The 18,945-nt window shown below is 40.3% G+C and overlaps 2 long non-coding RNA genes across 2 annotated transcripts in view; one reads left to right on the plus strand and one right to left on the minus strand.

The window, feature by feature from the left end:
- 4930432J09Rik (RIKEN cDNA 4930432J09 gene) overlaps nucleotides 1–18,945 on the minus strand; it is a 49,515-nt gene that overhangs the window by 22,673 nt on the left and 7,897 nt on the right. The window lies entirely within an intron of this gene.
- The window catches only part of Gm41238, a 32,403-nt gene continuing 20,362 nt past the window's right edge, over nucleotides 6,905–18,945 (plus strand). The window contains exon 1 of the long non-coding RNA XR_874926.1: nucleotides 6,905–6,999. This is a non-coding gene — a long non-coding RNA (predicted gene, 41238). The remainder of the gene's footprint in view (nucleotides 7,000–18,945) is intronic.

Below are 18,945 nucleotides of genomic sequence, written 5' to 3' on the forward strand. Positions count from 1 at the left end.
GAGCATGTGTCCTTCTTACCGGTTGGGACATCTTCTGGATATATGCCCAGGAGAGGTGTTGTTGGATCCTCCGGTAGTACTATGTCCAATTTTCTGAGGAACCACCAGACTGATTTTCAGAGTGGTTGTACAAGCTTGCAATCCCACCAACAATGGAGGAGTGTTTCTCTTTCTCCACATCCTTGCCAGCATCTGCTGTCACCTGAATTTTTGATCTTAGACATTCTGACTAGTGTAAGGTGGAATCTCAGGGTTGTTTTGATTTGCATTTCCCTGGGTTCTCAGAACATGTTAATACATACATACATACATACATACATACACACATACATACATACACACACAAATACATGTATATGTGTATATATATATACACATACACACATATATCCTACATATATCCTACATATATCCTACATATATCCTACAGCTATTGGATACTTGGAGGACATTTTGTTTGTATGATGAAAAATATTCTTCCGAAGTTCCAATTAATTTTATCAAGAAAAGACTATGATATAGGTACAGAATAAAAAAAAGCTATGGTTTTCAAGTAGATGAAAGTTACTCTCACATATATGTGTCTATCTTTGCATCAGAGTATTAAAGGAAGGCATTTTGCAGTTTAATGACTTTACTCTTAATTGAACTTTAACACACACACACACACACACACACACACATTTGTGTTTAACTTACAGAGTAATGGTTTTCCATGCAAAGTTTTCATATATATTTTCCCCAACCTACCTTCTCTCAGTACCCTGTTCTCCAGCTGTACCCTCCCTCCCATTGATTATTGTCCTTCCCCTAAAGTCAGCACCACCACCACCTCCTCCATCACCACACAGAGCCCTTTCTAGTATCTTGAACAATATCTATGTTCCTCCCATTTGGGTACACATTTTTAAAAGCCAGAGGCTAGGATCTAGATATGAAATAAAACATTTAGGAAATTCACCTTTCAGAGCCTGCATTACTTTACTTTACATAATGTTTTCCAGATCCATCCATTTTTTTCCTGCAAATTTCACTTCTCTTTACAGCTGAAAAAATTCCATTGTACACATGGACTATGTCTTCATGACCCATTCATCTGCTCATGGATATCCAGATGGATTCCATTTCTTTGCAATGGAAAAGGATGAGAAACAAATATGGATGCACAACTATCTCTATAGCAGAACTTGAATACCTTTTCATATAGCTTAGGTATAGCTTGGTCTTTACTAAAATCCTAATAGTTACTAAAATTACTAAATTTAGTTTCTCAAGAAACCTCCACACTAATTTCTGTATTAGCTGTACTATACTTTTGTGAACATATCAACTCATACCTGCTGTGACTGCATGCACAAAATATGTTATAAGATCAGGTGAGCAAAATCCTAGCATAGATCATAGAAAGCTTCATGAAGCCCTTTTCTACGCTGTGAAGCCATTGATGACTGCTTGAAGAGTCAGTTTTCCTTAGGGAATACAACTTCTGAGAGGCTACACTGCCTCTAGTGCATCACCCTATGTCCACTCATATACAGGCAGAACTAAATGGATTCCATGGGATAAAAAAAAAAAAAAATCCATGGAGTTTGGAGGAAATAATGCTGGAAAAATAAGGGAGGGATTAGAGACTGAGGAATGGAGCTAGATTTGATCAAAATGCATGTATAAAATGTTCAAATAATAAAAAAGCAAAAGATTATATAACTCTGTTCAAAATAGTTTTAGGTTTTCAATTCTGGAATGCATAGAATACAACAAACAAAACAAAACAAAACAAGCAAGCAAGCAAGCAAGCAAACAAACAAACAAACAAAAAACCCAGGGTCTCACTATGTAGATAAGGCTAGTCTCTAACACAATGATCTATTTGTCAGCCTGCCTCTGCCTCTGCCTCTGCCTCTGCCTCTGCCTCTGCCTCTGCCTCCTCTGCCTCCTCTGCCTCCTCTGCCTCCTCTGCCTCCTCTGCCTCCTCTGCCTCCTCTGCCTCCTCTGCCTCCTCTGCTTCCTCTGTCTCCTCTGCCTCCTCTGCCTCCTCTGTCTCCTCTGCCACCTCTGCCTCTGCCACCTCTGCCTCTGCCTCCTCTGTCACCTCTGCCTCTGCCTCTGCCTCAGCCTCCCAAGTTCTAGGATTAAAGACATGTGCCACTATGCTCAACAAAACTGGGTATTTTCATTAATATGCATATATAACAAATATATATTTAACTTTAAGTGTAATTTTAAAATTAATGCAGAGGCATGAAAGTTTGAAGTATGTATATTTTAGTAAGCTAGTTTTAGTTGGACATCTTCCAGCTGATTAGAGAGGGTTGTCATCCCAAAGAGGAAGTCATTAGTAGTTCACATGATGAAGTGCATTCTTCATGTTCAGTGTGTGGAAGAAATCTTGCTGGTAAATAAATCCACAAAGCTTGAACTTACGGAACTTGTATTATTGATTGTGAAATAATTTTCTTCAATAGGAAACAACTATCCCAGCAAAACTTCATTTAAATACAAGTTTGGAAAAAGTTTTCATAGAACAAAGAGTCAAAATATATTAATGCTTTATTTGTTTAATAGTACATTTTAAAATGTGTCAAGACATTTCAATGAATAGGACAATGGAAAGAAGATGCAATTATCCTAATCCTTACATTAAGTATAATTGGATAGGAATCATATACAGGTGATGAGAGGATTTGGAGCTGTAGAGAAGAGAGACTGGAGGGTATACGTGTTCTAGGAACGCACCAAACCAAGGAGCTGCTCACTAATGAGTTCCCAAGTGTCTTAGTTACTTTTTTATTACTGTGAAGAAATGCCATGATTTAGAAAGCATTTGATGTAGTGGATCATAATTCTAGAGGTTAGTAAAGCCTATGGTGGGGAGCATGGTATCAGACAAAGAGGCAGGCATGGCCTGGAGCAGCAGCTGAGGGTTTATATCCCATGCACAAGGAGCAGGAAGGGAGAAAAAGGCAGACAGACGGACAGACAAACAGACAGATAGGGCCTGTCTTGGGATTTGAAACATCAAAGCTCAACCCTAGTGACACACCTTCTCCAACAAGATCACATCCTTCCCCTGATAGTGCTACTAACTCAAGAGCAAGCATACATTCCAGAGATGGCGGTGAACAATGCAGTCCCCAAAAGCATGGTTCCTCCTAAAATTGTGTGCAGTGACATGGCAGTGACATGCAGTGACATGGCGTAGAAATGGAGAGCAGACTGGTGGTTTCAAATGGCCACTTAGAACATGGAGAGGGAGAGAGTGTGACTATTAACATATGGGTAATATTCCTGTCAATCTGATTATACTAAATGGTGCTCAGCAAATAAACTGTCATTCCTTAGTTTCTCTATGAAGGTATTTGTGGAATATATCAGCATTTGAATTAGTAATTAAAGAAAGAAAAATTGCTGTTGCCCATTTGTCTGGTCACCATCTAGTTCTGACATAGCTTCAAATAATAAGGAATATAAAAGAAGGCAGGGCTCCCTGTATCTCTCTATCTCTCTGTCTCTGTCTCTCTGTCTCTGTCTCTCTCTGTCTCTCTCTGTCTCTGTCTCTCTCTGTCTCTCTGTCTCTGTCTCTGTCTCTGTCTCTCTCTCTCCTTCATCTGAAGCATTCATCTTCTCTGGCTCTGCACCATCACAAAGTAAGGCTCTCTGGTCTCAGACTCCAGAACCTACACCATTGGTTTGTTGGCTCTCATGTTTTTGCCTCAGACTGGTTGCTGCTTTCCTGGTTTTCCACCTTGAGAAAAAAGCACATTGCAGGACATCTAGGCCCCCATATTCTAATACATAGTTACATATATGACTATGCACTGATATTAGAATTTATAAATGTAATTGAAAATTGGTGGCATGAAGTTTTTTTTTTTTCAGGAATAGGAGCATATATCAAAGTTTCTAGCAGAAACACAAGAAAGTCATTTTCTTTTATTACATCTTTTATTTTACATCACGACTCTTTAACTTATGAACGGTTTGAACCTCTAATACCTCGTGTTCGCTTGTTTACTTGAAGTGCGTGAGGAAAAAACAGATATGAAGGTCTTAAAAACTAGAGAGACTGACTACGACATTACTGTTGTGTTACAAAACTTTCTGGTGAGATGCAGCATGTGTCTACTCACAGGGAGCCCACAACACAACAAAATACAGGTAACACCAAAGTCCAACACCATTCAGTCAAAGTGTTAAGGATAGTTCAAATTCTAAGTCTCAGTTACTCATTTCCCCACTATCATGAGCACCTTCTTCTTGACCTTGTCTATAAAGGAAGCACAATAGCTCATTAAAAAAGGATGATTTGACATCTGTGTGTACATACATGGTTAGAGTGCATTTAATGTTTCTAAGCACTTTAGCACATAGTAGGCTGAATTCAATAAAATGGGAATTTGAAATTTATGGAAACACGTTCACTCCATCTGAAGCAGAGAGAGGATCCATATATAAGAGAAGCTAGTAGACTGGAAAAGGCAGGGATTCCTGACTGATCATCCTGTTCTGGTCTCTCCTTTCCTTGCTTTGTTCATTCAGCAAGCTAGGGTTTATTTGAGGTGATAAGCTACAAACATGCATCAGTCCACACACATGACAGTCTTAAGAGAGCCATGGAAGCATCTGCTCGTCTTGTGATCCCACTAAAAAGGTCTTCAAAAGCCACTTTATAGAACTTCTTCTATGGTGAATTGGAATTTGGGGATAGCAAAAATTCTGTAGGATAAATCCTCAAAGTGGTAAGATTCAATTCTGCTGTGAAAAACAGCGTACTTCGTTTTAATTAGAAGTGGGCTCTAATCTAGGTTTGCAGGATAGCTTGGGAAACAAACCCTGAAAATCATGCACGGAGAACTTTGTATTTCTATGAAGTAATAAGAGAATAAGCAAGCAGTGCTAGAAATGGTACCAATAATGATCCAGTGTCCTTAAGCTAGCTCAAGCTGTGCACACCATCCCTGGGGACCTCAGGATCCCTAGTGTGCTGTTACCATGACAGCACATTGTCAATAAAGGCTGGTCCCATCATGACCCAGCACTAGTGGCCAGGCAGATGTTAAGCAACAGCCTCCCCCCACCCCCTTTTCCTCCAACTTCCCTTATGAATATCCCCACCGAAATCCCTACAGATGTTATTGTTAGGTGATGACCCTGCAAATTTGTGAACTCATGAGTTCTTTGTCTTTTCCTTCCTTCTCTCTAGAAGCCTAAGGTGCTGATGAAAAAGGGAAGGGTCCTGACAGTAAGGGCAAAACAAGAAGCAAGTCATGAGTTAGTCAGTTTCTGAGAAGTAGCTGCGACTCATACATTCTCCTTCATTACAGTAATAAGTGTCAGTATGACACATCAACTTTTAGTACCAAGAACACAATTTTACAATTTTTAATAATTGATGGTTAATGATTCAGAAAATCATGTGAATCTTGGCTATGCATCAACATCAACAAAATCAGGGTCTTAGTTAAGACTCTATGACTCAACAATAAAGAAAGAATTCAAGAAACTGCATATATGTTTATATGTACGTGTCTCTGTGGTGTGGTGTGGTATGGTATGGTATAGTGTGTGTGTGTGTGTGTGTGTGTGTGTGTGTGTGTGTGTGTGTGTGTGTACTTAGAGAAAATCTTATTTGTAATCTCATTTGAATGTACTACCTTTCATGAATTCTTTAAACTTTTTTAAATTCCACCTTAGACTTTGAGAGATATACAGCCATATTTCAAAATGTTTTTCAAAACTACTCCTTGGGATTGTTTACAAAAAGACTACTTGGAAATGGCATAAAACCTTAAGTGTATTATTGACTGAAGGAATTTTATATATATCTCAAAAAGCATTTAGATGATAAAAGGGAAAGAAAACAGAAGCTACATATAAAATTAATAAACCAATACACACATATTAGTATATTTATTAAAATATAACAATGTATAAAATTTTTCTCTACTAACATGGAAAATTCTACACAATGGTGAGATCAATTATCAATTCTTGTAGAATTACAGGTGTGAAGTACAAATTTCTTGTTTCTTTGGAAATTCAGTTGTGTCATATGATGGTTTTCTGGATGCTGTCTTGTGAGAGAAGGCTTTGCTGAAACAGGCACTTGAGAGGGTGTGTGATGTTTGGAAAGAGAATCCCACAGACAGTGAAAGGACACCCTTGCGTTGCTATGCCTTGCAATGCTTTGCTGGTTTTCACTAGGTGTGCAAAGCTTTGCTGGTCTTTGCTGATCTTTACTTCATAGAGAAAAATGTGCCAACCAAGTTTTCATAGTATTCTGGCTGATTCTCCTCACTTCCAGGGACTCCTGCCAATTTGGCTTGCCAAAAGCCTTGAGGCTTTTGCTGGATTTAGCCTCTGCTACTAATTCATATTTCGTGTTTACTTTGGGGCTGGACTGCCAATACGCTGACAACGAAGATTGGAATCACCCCAAAGAATTACTTTTAAACATGTCCACAGCCTCCTTCTTCCACAAACCTTCTCTTTTCTTGTACCTCTGATTAGTGGGCTAGAATGGATGCTAAATCATTCCAGAACCCTAAATAAGGTAGGCTTAGAGAACAATCTAACCCTACATCGTCTTTTTCTCTCCCCTCCAATGTGATATGTGTATTCATGAATTTGCATTATTGATACTATGGCGAAAATGGGTGAGCAGCAGACCAAAACTGTAGCGCAGAACTCCAGGCATCCAGTAGGTTACAAAGGAAATGAAATACTTTATAAATACATAAGAGAATAAAACTCATTCAACAGCCAAACAGTGAATGGCAAATGGCAAGCAGTCACCTGTCACTGAGTTCAGAATACATCGGTAGAGTCAAGACCACGTGTGGCCTAAGTGGACCTGCCGTGCTCTCTGCCTTCCCTGTCTCCCAGCAGCGTTCGTTAAAAAGAACAGTTGGCGCTGACATTTTTCAGTGTTCTCATTAAGGTTTCTTCCCACCATCTCCAGGTTGGAAGGCAGCAAGCAAGCTGAAGTCGCATGAAGGAGTAAGTTATCCCGGAATACACAAGGAATTCTCTAGAGTCAAAGCTGCCTGAACAGACTCAACAGAAAGGAATTAAAGCCCCTAGAGACACTTGAGATTTTCCAGGGCTTCCTGGTGGGTTTTGGAAAACACAAAAACCTTAGTAGATTCATTTTTAGTGATAATCTCTTTTTCCAATGAGGTGGAATGGCACAGAACATTAAAGAAAGTCTGAAAAGGTACAGCAGAGCTAGTGATTGCCTCTGAAGGATGCACCACCCCACCTCCCGTCCCATCCCCCGCCCCACCCCCGCTTCCATTCTGTGCACACAGCATTAGCTACTGTCTTCATAGTAGGGGGAAAAAACAAACCAAAACAAAAACCCCCAAAACAAAAAAACCTAAAGCAACAACAACAACAAAAACCCAAAGAAAACAAACAGGCATGTAGGTGTTCTACTTAGGGCTGAACTGTATAAATAAAATGTTTAAGAAAGACACAATAAAGAGGATGGCATATCTCATTTCAGCCTCCAAGGTGGCCAGGTAGTGACTGAAGGAAAGTTCTAAGCTAAATAGGGTTGGTATATAAATGAACATGTATCCTAGATTTTGGGGTCACCAGTAATTTTTATTTTATTAGTTCTTTGAGAATCTATTTTGATCATATAGAGCCCTTTCCTAACTACTCCCAGTCTGTGTTCTCCCTCTTGTTCCACCTCCTCTCTCTTAACTCATCAAGTACACTGGGTTCTCCCCATATATTCCTGTCTCTGAAGTGTGGTCAACCTACCAGGGAATACACCGTTAAAGAAAACCGACTCTTCTCTCCCAGTGACCTTTCTCCTCCATGTTTGGATTTTGTCTGCTTTCATCTCATCCATGCTGTCTCAACTACTGTGAATTTGTATGTGCAACTCTCCTGTTGTGCCCAGAAATGTTGTTTCCTTGACCTTCTTTCTATCCCACTTCCACAGTGACCCATGAGCCTGGGGAAGAGGTGGTATGATACAGATATTTACCATTGAGGGATGGGCATTCCAGAGTCTCCTATTTTCTGCTCTTTGTCCAGTTGCTAGTCTCTGTGTTAGCTGCCATCTACTGGAAAAGGAAGCTTTCCTGATGTGGGTAGAGAGATGCACTTATGTATGGATATAGCCATAAGTCATTAAGTGTTGATTTAATACCATGTGCATTTAGAAGAATATCAGTAGTTGATTCTCTTCTATGGCCTATGACCAGTCTAGCCACAGATATTTAGCACGATGTGTGTTTCAGCTTATGGAGTGGGTGGGTCTTAAATCCCTGGCATGCCTTGCCAGGGCAAGTACTAATTGTAGCTTCTAGGGTAAGGATGGTTAATTTTCCCCTTCAGTAGACTGCAGAGCCTCTACCAGCACTATGAAATCTTGACAGTAGAGATGAAGTTTTGAGGTTAGTTCCAGCTTGCTAGTACTGTAATTTATAACTCAAGTATGTGGTGGTTTTGGCAATAGATTCTAACCTCAATTCTGGAGGAAAACCAAGAGCATTGTAAATCATTTGTAATTTTGGGTGCTCTGTGAGATATCACTGGCCAAAAATTCCAAAAGGGGTAACTTTTTACCTTTTACTAACCCTGAGATTTTTATTTATTAACCTGCACTGTCTAGTATAGTCATTCTTGCCCTGTGATTACTTTTAAAACTAAGTGTATATGTATATATTTTCAGGAAATTTTAAAGCCATAGGTTTCCATAATGATCATTTCAAAATGTTTTATCCATCTCCATCTCCCTTGTATACCCCGTCCTCCCCTTTCCATCCACTGTATCACCCAGAACTATCGCCTGCTACTGAAATGCCATGCATGGACTCTTAAGATCTCAAGAGTTTTGTGTGTATCTGGCTCATTCTCTGACTTGTCTTCTTAACTTAGGTTCCAAAAGTCATACAGCATCTTCAGTGGTAGCTTCTAGATAGAATCTCTCTGCTTAAACCACACTTCACATTTCTCTGAATGTAAGAATTGTCTTTGTAATTAGTTTTGGTCCCTTGACTATCTATAACATCGTATATCGAATTCACCACCCTCTGGGCTCAAACAACATTCCTTTCTGAACACATCTAGAATCTTTCTGCATCTTTTTTTTTAAATCTCAGATGATGATATCTAAGCCCAACACTATCACTCCTTGCTGAGAATGCAATACCCCAATCTCTGACTCCATTTATTTCTATGTTTCCACTATAGTCTAGACTCAATACAACAGTTGAATAAACACCAAAAAGTACCAATTAATTTTATTTTGTTAAACTAAATGACTTCTTATGTCACTCATAGTAAAACCCCAAAACAGTACTAGGCTACAGTTTTCGGTGTATATCTGACTTGCGGGCTCCTTAACTAATTTATTTCTCCTGATCATAACTGCCTGTCTGCTGGTTCTAAGACATGCTGAGCAAACATACTTTTAGACCAGCTACTCTGCCTGCCTGCAAAGGTCTTGATCACAATCTACACAGAGCTGTGTGTAAAAACTATCAGAAAGGTTTTTGTTGACCACTTAAATTACAAAACATATTTTCCCATTCTATCTTCCCTTATCTCATTCAAGAAATGTATCATGGCCTGGGTAGTGGTGGCGCATGTCTTTAAACCCAGCACTGGGGAGACAGAGGCAGGTGATTTCTGAGTTTGAGGCCAGCCAGGTCTACAGAGTGAGTTTCAGGACAGTCAGGGCTATACAGAGAAACAATGTCTTAGAAAACAAAAACAAAACAAAACAAAAAACAAAAAAGAAAGAAAGAAAGGAAAGGAAAAGAAAAGAAAAGGAGAAAAGAAGAAGTGTGACACAGAGCCACCACAACCAAAATGGACAGTATTGTGCTCTTCTTCTCAGAATAGTGAAGAGTAATTGAAAACCTGGAAGGCCACAGGAGACATGGCCTTGAGGACAATTTATTGTTAAAAAGTAAAGATTTGCCCTTCCAGTCAGTGCCAGCACCGGGTCACCTTGGGCATTGAGTCTGCGGAGAGCCCCCACCCCCACCCCGCCCCCAAGGTCCCTAGAGGACTCTCCATGAGATCTTAGGACCACCAGTGAGTGGAACACAACTTCTGTTCCATTCCAATCGCACGGGACCTGAGACAGCATTAGGGAAGCAGAAAACCCAGCCCGACCAGGGTTACAAGTCTCTTCTGGTCTTCGCCAGCATGGGTCACCTGGGTGAGGAGTTGGAGGACACCCCCAAGGTGCCTAGAGGACAGCTTCTGAGGCAGACCCTGTTTCGGGCTCCAGACATCCGGCACCTTCCCTGCCAGAGGACAGGTGTCCTCCCCGCCCAGGAGGGCTTTGGCAGAGTACCTGGGGAAGCCATCTTGGTTCCCAGATCCTCTGAGACTAGTCTGCGCAGGTGAGAGTGTGGACTACAGAAGCTAACAGCTTCTGGGACAGGCCCTGTTTCAGGACTTCATCTTCTGCCAGGAGGCAGGTCCAAATGCCAGATATCTGTGCACCTTTCCTGCAAGAGGAGAGCTTGCTGCAGAGAGTGCTCAGACCACTGAAACACAGGAGAGAGCTAGTCTCCCAGGTCTGCTGATAGAGGCTAACAGAATCACGAGAGGAACAAGCTGTAACCAGAGACAACTATAACAACTAACTCCAGAGATTAACAGATGGCTAAAGGCAAACGAAAGAATCTTACTAACAGAAATCAAGACCACTCACCATCATCAGAACACAGCACTCCCACCTCACCCAGTCCTGGGCACCCCAACACACCCAAAAACCTAGACCCAGATTTAAAAGCATATCTCATGATGATGGTAGAGGACTTCAAGAAGGACTTTAATAACTCACTTAAAGAAATACAAGAGAACACTGCTAAAGAGTTACAAGTCCTTAAAGAAAAACAGGAAAACACAACCAAACAGGTAGAAGTCCTTAAAGAAAAACAGGAAAGCACATCCAAACAGGTGATGGAAATGAACAAAACCATACTAGACCTAAAAAGGGAAGTAGACACAATAAAGAAAACCCAAAGTGAAGCAACACTGGAGATAGTAACCCTAGGAAAGAAATCTGGAACCATAGACGCCAGCATTAGCAACAGAATACAAGAGATGGAAGAGAGAATCTCAGGTGCAGAAGATTCCATAGAGAACATCAGCACAACAATCAAAGAAAATACAAAATGCAAAAAGATCCTAACTCAAAACATCCAGGAAATCCAGTACACAATGAGAAGACCAAACCTACGGATAATAGGAGTAGATGAGAATGAAGATTTTCAACTTAAAGAGCCAGCAAATATCTTCAACAAAATTATAGAAGAAAACTTCCCAAACCTAAAGAAAGAGATGCCCATGAACATATAAGAAGCCTACAGAACTTCAAATAGACTGGACCAGAAAAGAAATTCTTCCCGACACATAATAATCAGAACAACAAATGCACTAAATAAAGATTATTTATATTAAAATATTAAATATTTTATATTAAATATTAAAAGCAGTAAGGGAAAAAGGTCAAGTAACATATAAAGGCAGGCCTATCAGAATTACACCACACTTCTCACCAGAGACTATCAAAGCCAGAAGATCCCGGACAGATGTTATACAGACACTAAGAGAACACAAATGCCAGCCCAGGCTACTATACCCGGCCAAACTCTCAATTACCATAGATGGAGAAACCAAAGTATTCCATGACAAAACCAAATTCACACATTATCTTTCCACGAATCCAGGCCTTCAAAGGATAATAACAGAAAAAAAAAATACAAGGAAGGAAAGCATGCCCTAGAAAAAGCAAGAAAGTAATCCTTCAACAAACCTAAAAGAAGACAGCCACAAGAACAGAATGCCAACTCTAAAAACAAAAATAATAGGAAGCAACAATTACTTTTCCTTAATATCTCTTAATATCAATGGACTCAGTTCCCAATAAAAAGACATAGACTAACAGACTGGCTACACAAACAGGACCCAACATTTTCCTGTTTACAGAAAACCTATCTCAGGGAAAAAGACAGACACTACCTCAGAATGAAAGGCTGGAAAACAATTTTCCAAGCAAATGGTCTGAAGAAACAAGCTGGAGTAGCCATTCTAATATCGGATAAAATCGACTTCCAACCCAAAGTCATCAAAAAAGACAAGGAGGGACACTTCATGCTCATCAAAGGTAAAATCCTCCAAGAGGAACTCTCAATTCTGAATATCTACGCTCCAAATGCAAGGGCAGCCACATTCATTAAAGACACTTTAGTAAAGCTCAAAGCACACATTGCATCTCACACAATAATATTGGGAGACTTCAACACACCACTTTTGTCTTAGTCAGGGTTTCTATTCCTGCACAAACATCATGACCAAGAAGCAGGTTGGGGAGGAAAGGGTTTATTCAGCTTATAATTCCATAATGCTGTTTATCACCAAGGAAGTCAGAACTGGAATTCAAGCAGGTCAGGAAGCAGGAGCTGATGCAGAGGCCATGGAGGGATGTTACTTATTGGTTTGCCACCCCTGGCTTGCTCAGCCTGCTCTCTTATAGAACCAAGATTACCAGTCCAGAGATGGTTCCACCCACAAGGGATCTTTCCCCCTTTGGTCACTAATTGAGAAAATGCCTTACAGTTGGATCTCATAGAGGCATTTCCTCAACTGAAGCTCTTTTTTCTGTGATAACTCCAGCTGTGTCAAGTTGACACAAAACTAGCCAGTATAATTGTCCCCTTGTCAACTTGACACACAAACACATCACTAGTAAGCCTCAAACCTTAATTTCTTATTCATCCCCAAGATCTAAACAACTTTAAAAGTCCCACAGTCTTTACACATTAAAAGTCAATCCCTTTAAAATGTCCAGTATCTTTTAAAATCCAAATCTTTTTACAATTAAAAGTCTCTTAACTGTGGGGTCCACTAAAATATTTTCTTCCTTCAAGAGGGAAAAATATCAGGGCACAGTCACAATCAAAAGCAAAAATTAAACTCCAACTGTCCAATGTCTGGGATCCAACTCATGATCTTCTGGGCTCCTCCAAGGGCTTGGGTCTCTTCTCCAGCTCTGTCCTTTGTAGCACACGGCTTTTCTTCTGTACTCCACTGCTGCTGCTGTTCTTGGTGGTCATCTCATGGTACTGGCATCTCCAAAACAATGCATGACCCCTTCAGTACTGGGCCATCAACTTCAAGTGAGGCTGTACCTTCACCAATGGCCTTCCATGGCCTCTCACAGTGCCGAGCCTCAGCTGCTCTGCATGACCCCTTCATGCCTTCAAAACCAGTACCACCTGGGTGACTCTTACACATTACCAAGTCCCACTGAAGCACAAGGTACAACCTTGGATATCTCTGGAACACAGCCTCTATGCTCTCAGAAAACACTTCCCAGAAAATGTCACCTTGATGATGCTGGTCTCTTCTTAGTCACCACTAATTTCTTAGCTCCAGCTAACCAGCATCAATAGTCCCAGTAATCCAAAGGTTTTGTTTTAGTAGTTCTGGTATCTTGTTAATCACAGCTGATTCTTCAGCCCCAGCTAACCAGACTACAGAATCTTCACAATCAAAATATCAATGACCCTGAAAAGAGTCTTTAATCTTCCCTTTGAAATTTCACAAGCCAGGCCTCCATCTTCTGCACTGTTCTCAACATTATCTTCCAAGTTCCTACACAACATCCCACAGAGCTCTTAACACCAAATGGATCTTCTGGCCAAAAGATCCAAATTCCCTAAGTCTTTCCACAGTCCTCCCCAAAACATGGTCAGATTGTCATAGGAATAGCCCACTATGCTGGCACCAATTTGTCTTAGTCAGGGTTTCTATTCCTGCACAAACATCATGACCAAGAAGCAAGTTGAGGAGGAAAGGGTTTATTCAGCTCACAATTCCATAATGCTGTTTATCACCAAGGAAGTCAGGACTGGAACTCAAGCAGGTCAGGAAGCAGGAGCTGATGCAGAGGCCATGGAGGGATGCTACTTACTGGTTTGCCTCCCCTGGCTTGCTCAGCCTGCTCTCTTATAGAACCAAGATTACCAGTCCAGAGATGATCCCACCCACAAGTGGCCTTTCCCCCTTGATCACTAGTTGAGAAAATGCCTTACAGTTGGATCTCATAGAGGCATTTCCTCAAATGAAGCTCCTTTTTCTGTGATAATTCCAGCTGTATCAAGTTGACACAAAAGTAGCCAGTACAACTTTCATCAATGGACAGATCATGGAAACAGAAACTAAACAGGGACACAGTGAAACTAACAGAAGTTATGAAACAGATGGATTTAACATATATCTACAGAACATTTTATCCTAAAACAAAAGGATATACCTTCTCAGCACCTCATGGTACCTTCTCCAAAACTGACCTTATAATTGGTCACAGAACAGGCCTCAACAGATACAAAATTATTGAAATCGTCCCATGCATCCTATCAGATCACCATGGACTAAGGCTGATCTGCAATAACAACATAAATAATAGAAAGCCAACATTCATGTGGAAACTGAACAACACTTTTCTCAATGATACCTTGGTCAAGGAAGGAATAAAGAAAGAAATGAAAGACTTTTTAGAGTTTAATGAAAATGAAGCCACAACATACCCAAACTTATGGGACACAATGAAAGCATTTCTAAGAGGAAAACTCATAGCTCTGAGTGCCTCCACAAAGAAACTAGAGAGAGCACACACTAGAAGCTTGACAACACACCTAAAAGCTCTAGAACAAAAGGAAGCAAATTCACCCAAGAGGAGTAGACAGCAGGAAATAATCAAACTCAGGGGTGAAATCAACCAAGTGGAAATAAGAAGAACTATTCAAAGAATCAACCAAATGAGGAGCTGGTTCTTTGAGAAAATCAACAAGATAGACAAACCCTTAGCCAGATCACTAGAGGGCACAGAGACAGCATGCTAATTAACAAAATCAGAAATGAAAAGGGAGACATAACAACAGATCCTGAAGAAATCCAAAACACCATCAGATCCTTCTACAAAAGGCTATACTCAACAAAACTGGAGAACCTGGATGAAATGGAAATTTTCTAGACAGATACCAGGTACCAAAGTTAAATCAGGCTCAGGTTAATTATCTAAACATTCCTATATCCCCTAAAGAAATAGAAGCAGTCATTAATAGTCTCCCAACCAAAAAAATCCCAGGAGCAGATGGGTTTAGTGCAGAGTTCTATCAGACCTTCAAAGAAGATCTAATTCCAGTTCTGCACAAACTATTCCAGAAAATAGAAGCAGAAGGTACTCTACCCAATTCATTCTATGAAGACACAATTACTCTGATACCTAAACCACAGAAAGACCCAACAAAGATAGAGAACTTCGGACCAATTTCCCTTTTGAATACCGATGCAAAAATCCTCAATAAAATTCTCACTAACCGAATCCAAGAACACATCAAAACATTCATCCATGTGACCAAGTAGGTTTTATTCCAGGGATACAGGGATGGTTTAATATAGGGAAATTCATCAACATAATCCACTATATAAACAAACTCAAAGACAAAAACCACATGATCATTTCTCAGTTAGATACTGAGAAAGCATTTGACAAAATCCAACACCCATTCATGATAAAAGTCTTGGAAACATCAGGAATTTAAGGCCCATACCTAAACATGATGAAAGCAATCTACAGCAAGCCAGCAGCCAACATCAAAGTAAATGGTGAGAAGCTGGAAGCAATCCCACTAAAATCAGGGACTAGACAAGGCTGCCCACTTTCTCCCTACCTCTTCAACATTGTACTTGAAGTCCTAGCCAGAGCAATTCGACAACAAAAGGAGATCAAGGGGATACAAATTAGAAAGGAAGAAGTCAAAATATCACTTTTTGCAGATGATATGATAGTATATATAAGTGACCCTAAAAATTCTACCAGAGAACTCCTAAACCTGATAAACAGCTTCAGTGATGTAGCTGGATATAAAATTAACTCAAACAAGTCAATGGCCTTTCTCTACATAAAGGATAAACAGGCTGAGAAAGAAATTAGGGAAACAACACCTTCTCAATAGTCACAAATAATATAAAATACCTTGGTGTGACTCTAACTAAGGAAGTGAAAGATCTGTATGATAAGAACTTCAAGTCTCTGAAGAAAGAAATTAAAGAAGATATCAGAAGATGGAAAGATCTGCCATGCTCCTGGATTGGCAGAATCAATATAGTAAAAATGGCTATCTTGCCAAAAGCAATCTACAGATTCAATGCAATCCCCATCAAAATTCCAACTCAATTCTTCAACGAATTAGAAAGGGCAATCTGCAAATTCAACTGGAATAACAAAAAACCTAGGATAGCAAAAACTCTTCTCAAGGATAAAAGAACCTCTGGTGGAATCACCATGCCTGACCTAAAGCCGTACTACAGAGCAATTGTGATAAAAACTGCATGGTACTGGTATAGAGACAGACAAGTAGACCAATGGAATAGAATTGAAGTCCCAGAAATGAACCTACACACCTATGGTCACTTGATCTTTGACAAGGGAGCTAAAACCATCCAGTGGAAAAAAGACAGCAACTTCAACAAATGGTGCTAGCACAACAACATGTAGAAGAATGGGAATTGATCCATTCCTATCTCCTTGTACTAAGGTCAAATCTAAGTGGATCAAGGAACTCCACATAAAACCAGAGACAGTAAAACTAGAACAGCAATGGCTTGTGCTATAAGATCGAGAATTGACAAATGGGACCTCATAAAATTGCAAAGCTTCTGTAAGGCAAAAGACACCGTCAATAAGACAAAAAGACCACCAACAGATTGGGAAAGGATCTTTACCTATCCTAAATCAGATAGGGGACTAATATCCAATATATATAAAGAACTCAAGAAGGTGTAGTCCAGAAAATCAAATAACCCCATTAAAAATGGGGCTCAGAGCTAAAGAAAGAATTCTCACCTGAGGAACATTGAATGGCTGAGAAGCACCTGAAAAAGTGTTCAGCATCCTTAATCATCAGGGAAATGCACATCAAAACAACCCTGAGATTCCACCTCACACCAGTCAGAATGGCTAAGATCAAAAATTCAGGTGACAGCAGATGCTGGTGAGGATGTGAAGAAAGAGAAACACTCCTCCATTGTTGGTGGGATTGCAAGCTTTTACAACCACTCTGGAAATCAGTCTGGCAGTTCCTCATAAAATTGGACATAGTACTACCGGAGGATCCAGCAACACCTCTCCTGGGCATATATCCAGAAGATGTTCCAACCGGTAAGAAGGATACATGCTCCACTATGTTCATAGAAGCCTTATTTATAATAGCCAGAAGCTGGAAATAACCCAGATGCCCCTCAACAGAGGAATGGATACAGAAAATGTGGTACATTTACACAATGGAGTACTACTCAGCTATTAAAAAGAATGAATTTCTGAAATTCCTAGGCAAATGGATGTACCTGGAGCGCATCATCCTGAGTGAGGTAACACAGTGACAAAAGAACTCACATGATATGTACTCACTGATAAGTGGATATTAATCCAGAAACTTAGAATATCCAAGATATAAGATACAATTTGCGAAACACATGAAACTCAAGAAGAATGAAGACCAAAGTGTGGGCACTTTGCCCCTTAGTAGAATTGGGAACAAAACACCCATGGAAGGAGTTACAGAGACAAAGTTTGGAGCTGAGATGAAAGGATGGACCATCTAGAGACTGCCATATCTGGGGATCCATCCCATAATCAGCCTCCAAATGCTGACACCATTGCATACACTAGCAAGATTTTGCTGAAAGGACCCTGATATAGCTGTCTCTTGTGAGACTATGCTGGGGCCTAGCAAACACAGAAGTGGATGCTCACAGTCAGCTATTGGATGGATCACAGGGCCCCCAATGGAGGAGCTAGAGAAAGTACCCAAGGAGCTAAAGGGATCTGCAACCCTATAGCTGGAACAACAATATGAACTAACCAGTAACACACGGAGCTCGTGTTTCTAGCTGTATATATTTCAGAAGATGGCCTAGTCGGCCATCAGTGGAAAGAGAGGCCCTTTGGTTGTAAATACTTTATATGCCTCAGTACAGGGAAATGCCAGGGCCAAGAAGTGGGAGTGGCTGGGTTGGGCGGGGAGGGTATGGGGGACTTTTGGGATAGCACTGGAAATGTAAATGAAGAAAATACCTAATTTTAAAAAAAGCAAAAAAAAAAAAAAAAAAGAAAGAAAGAAAGAAAGAAAGAAAGAAAGAAAGAAAGAAAAAGAAAGTAAAGATTTTACCATAGAAAGGGCATGAAGGGTTTGTAACAGAAATGTTCTGCTATGTAACCGAAATGCCCCCCTTTTAAATCATAGACAGAGGAATGTCTCCAAGGATGAGGGAACCTGGCTGTAAGCTGGCTGAGCCCTGATTTCATCAGACACATGATCCTGGTTTGGTAGATTGGTAGAGACTAGGTAAAGGACTTAGCCTCATTTATAGTTGCCAAGATTTGTATCAAGCCCAGGTGACTACTCTGCTTAGCTGAGATCTTAGGCTATCAGAGTTCACTGCATGTGGAGCACAGTGTCTGGGAGAGAAGGATTGCCCACTGTGCTCTGCCTAGCATTTGGAAGACAGCATTTCCTCATGTGGTTTCTTACTGAAGAAAGAACCAAGTTTGGAGGAGGAAGACAGATCTTCAGATTCAAGCAGACAATGCTTACAGGGGATAAAAGAAAAGGATGAGTACTGTTTGTCAGGTCTTAGGCAGTAAAATATTTAAAAATGAACCACAGGCTGGACTGTAGAAGGTTTTCCAGTGGTTAGATAAGAGCCAGCATCCCTCAGGATTTTGTCAAATGAGTTTTTAGATGCTAAGGGAATCCCTACTTCCTTACTTCTGGCAAGAAGGGATATCTGTCGCCTACCTGTGGCTTCTATCAGCATATTAAAGCCCATGTTGGTTTCCCAGGGCCATCAGTCCATACTCACAAGTACTTGTAACATTTCAAAGCATCCTGGCCCTTC

The sequence above is a fragment of the Mus musculus genome, chromosome 14 (genome assembly GCF_000001635.26).
Source record: "Mus musculus strain C57BL/6J chromosome 14, GRCm38.p6 C57BL/6J".
Lineage (NCBI taxonomy): Eukaryota > Metazoa > Chordata > Mammalia > Rodentia > Muridae > Mus > Mus musculus.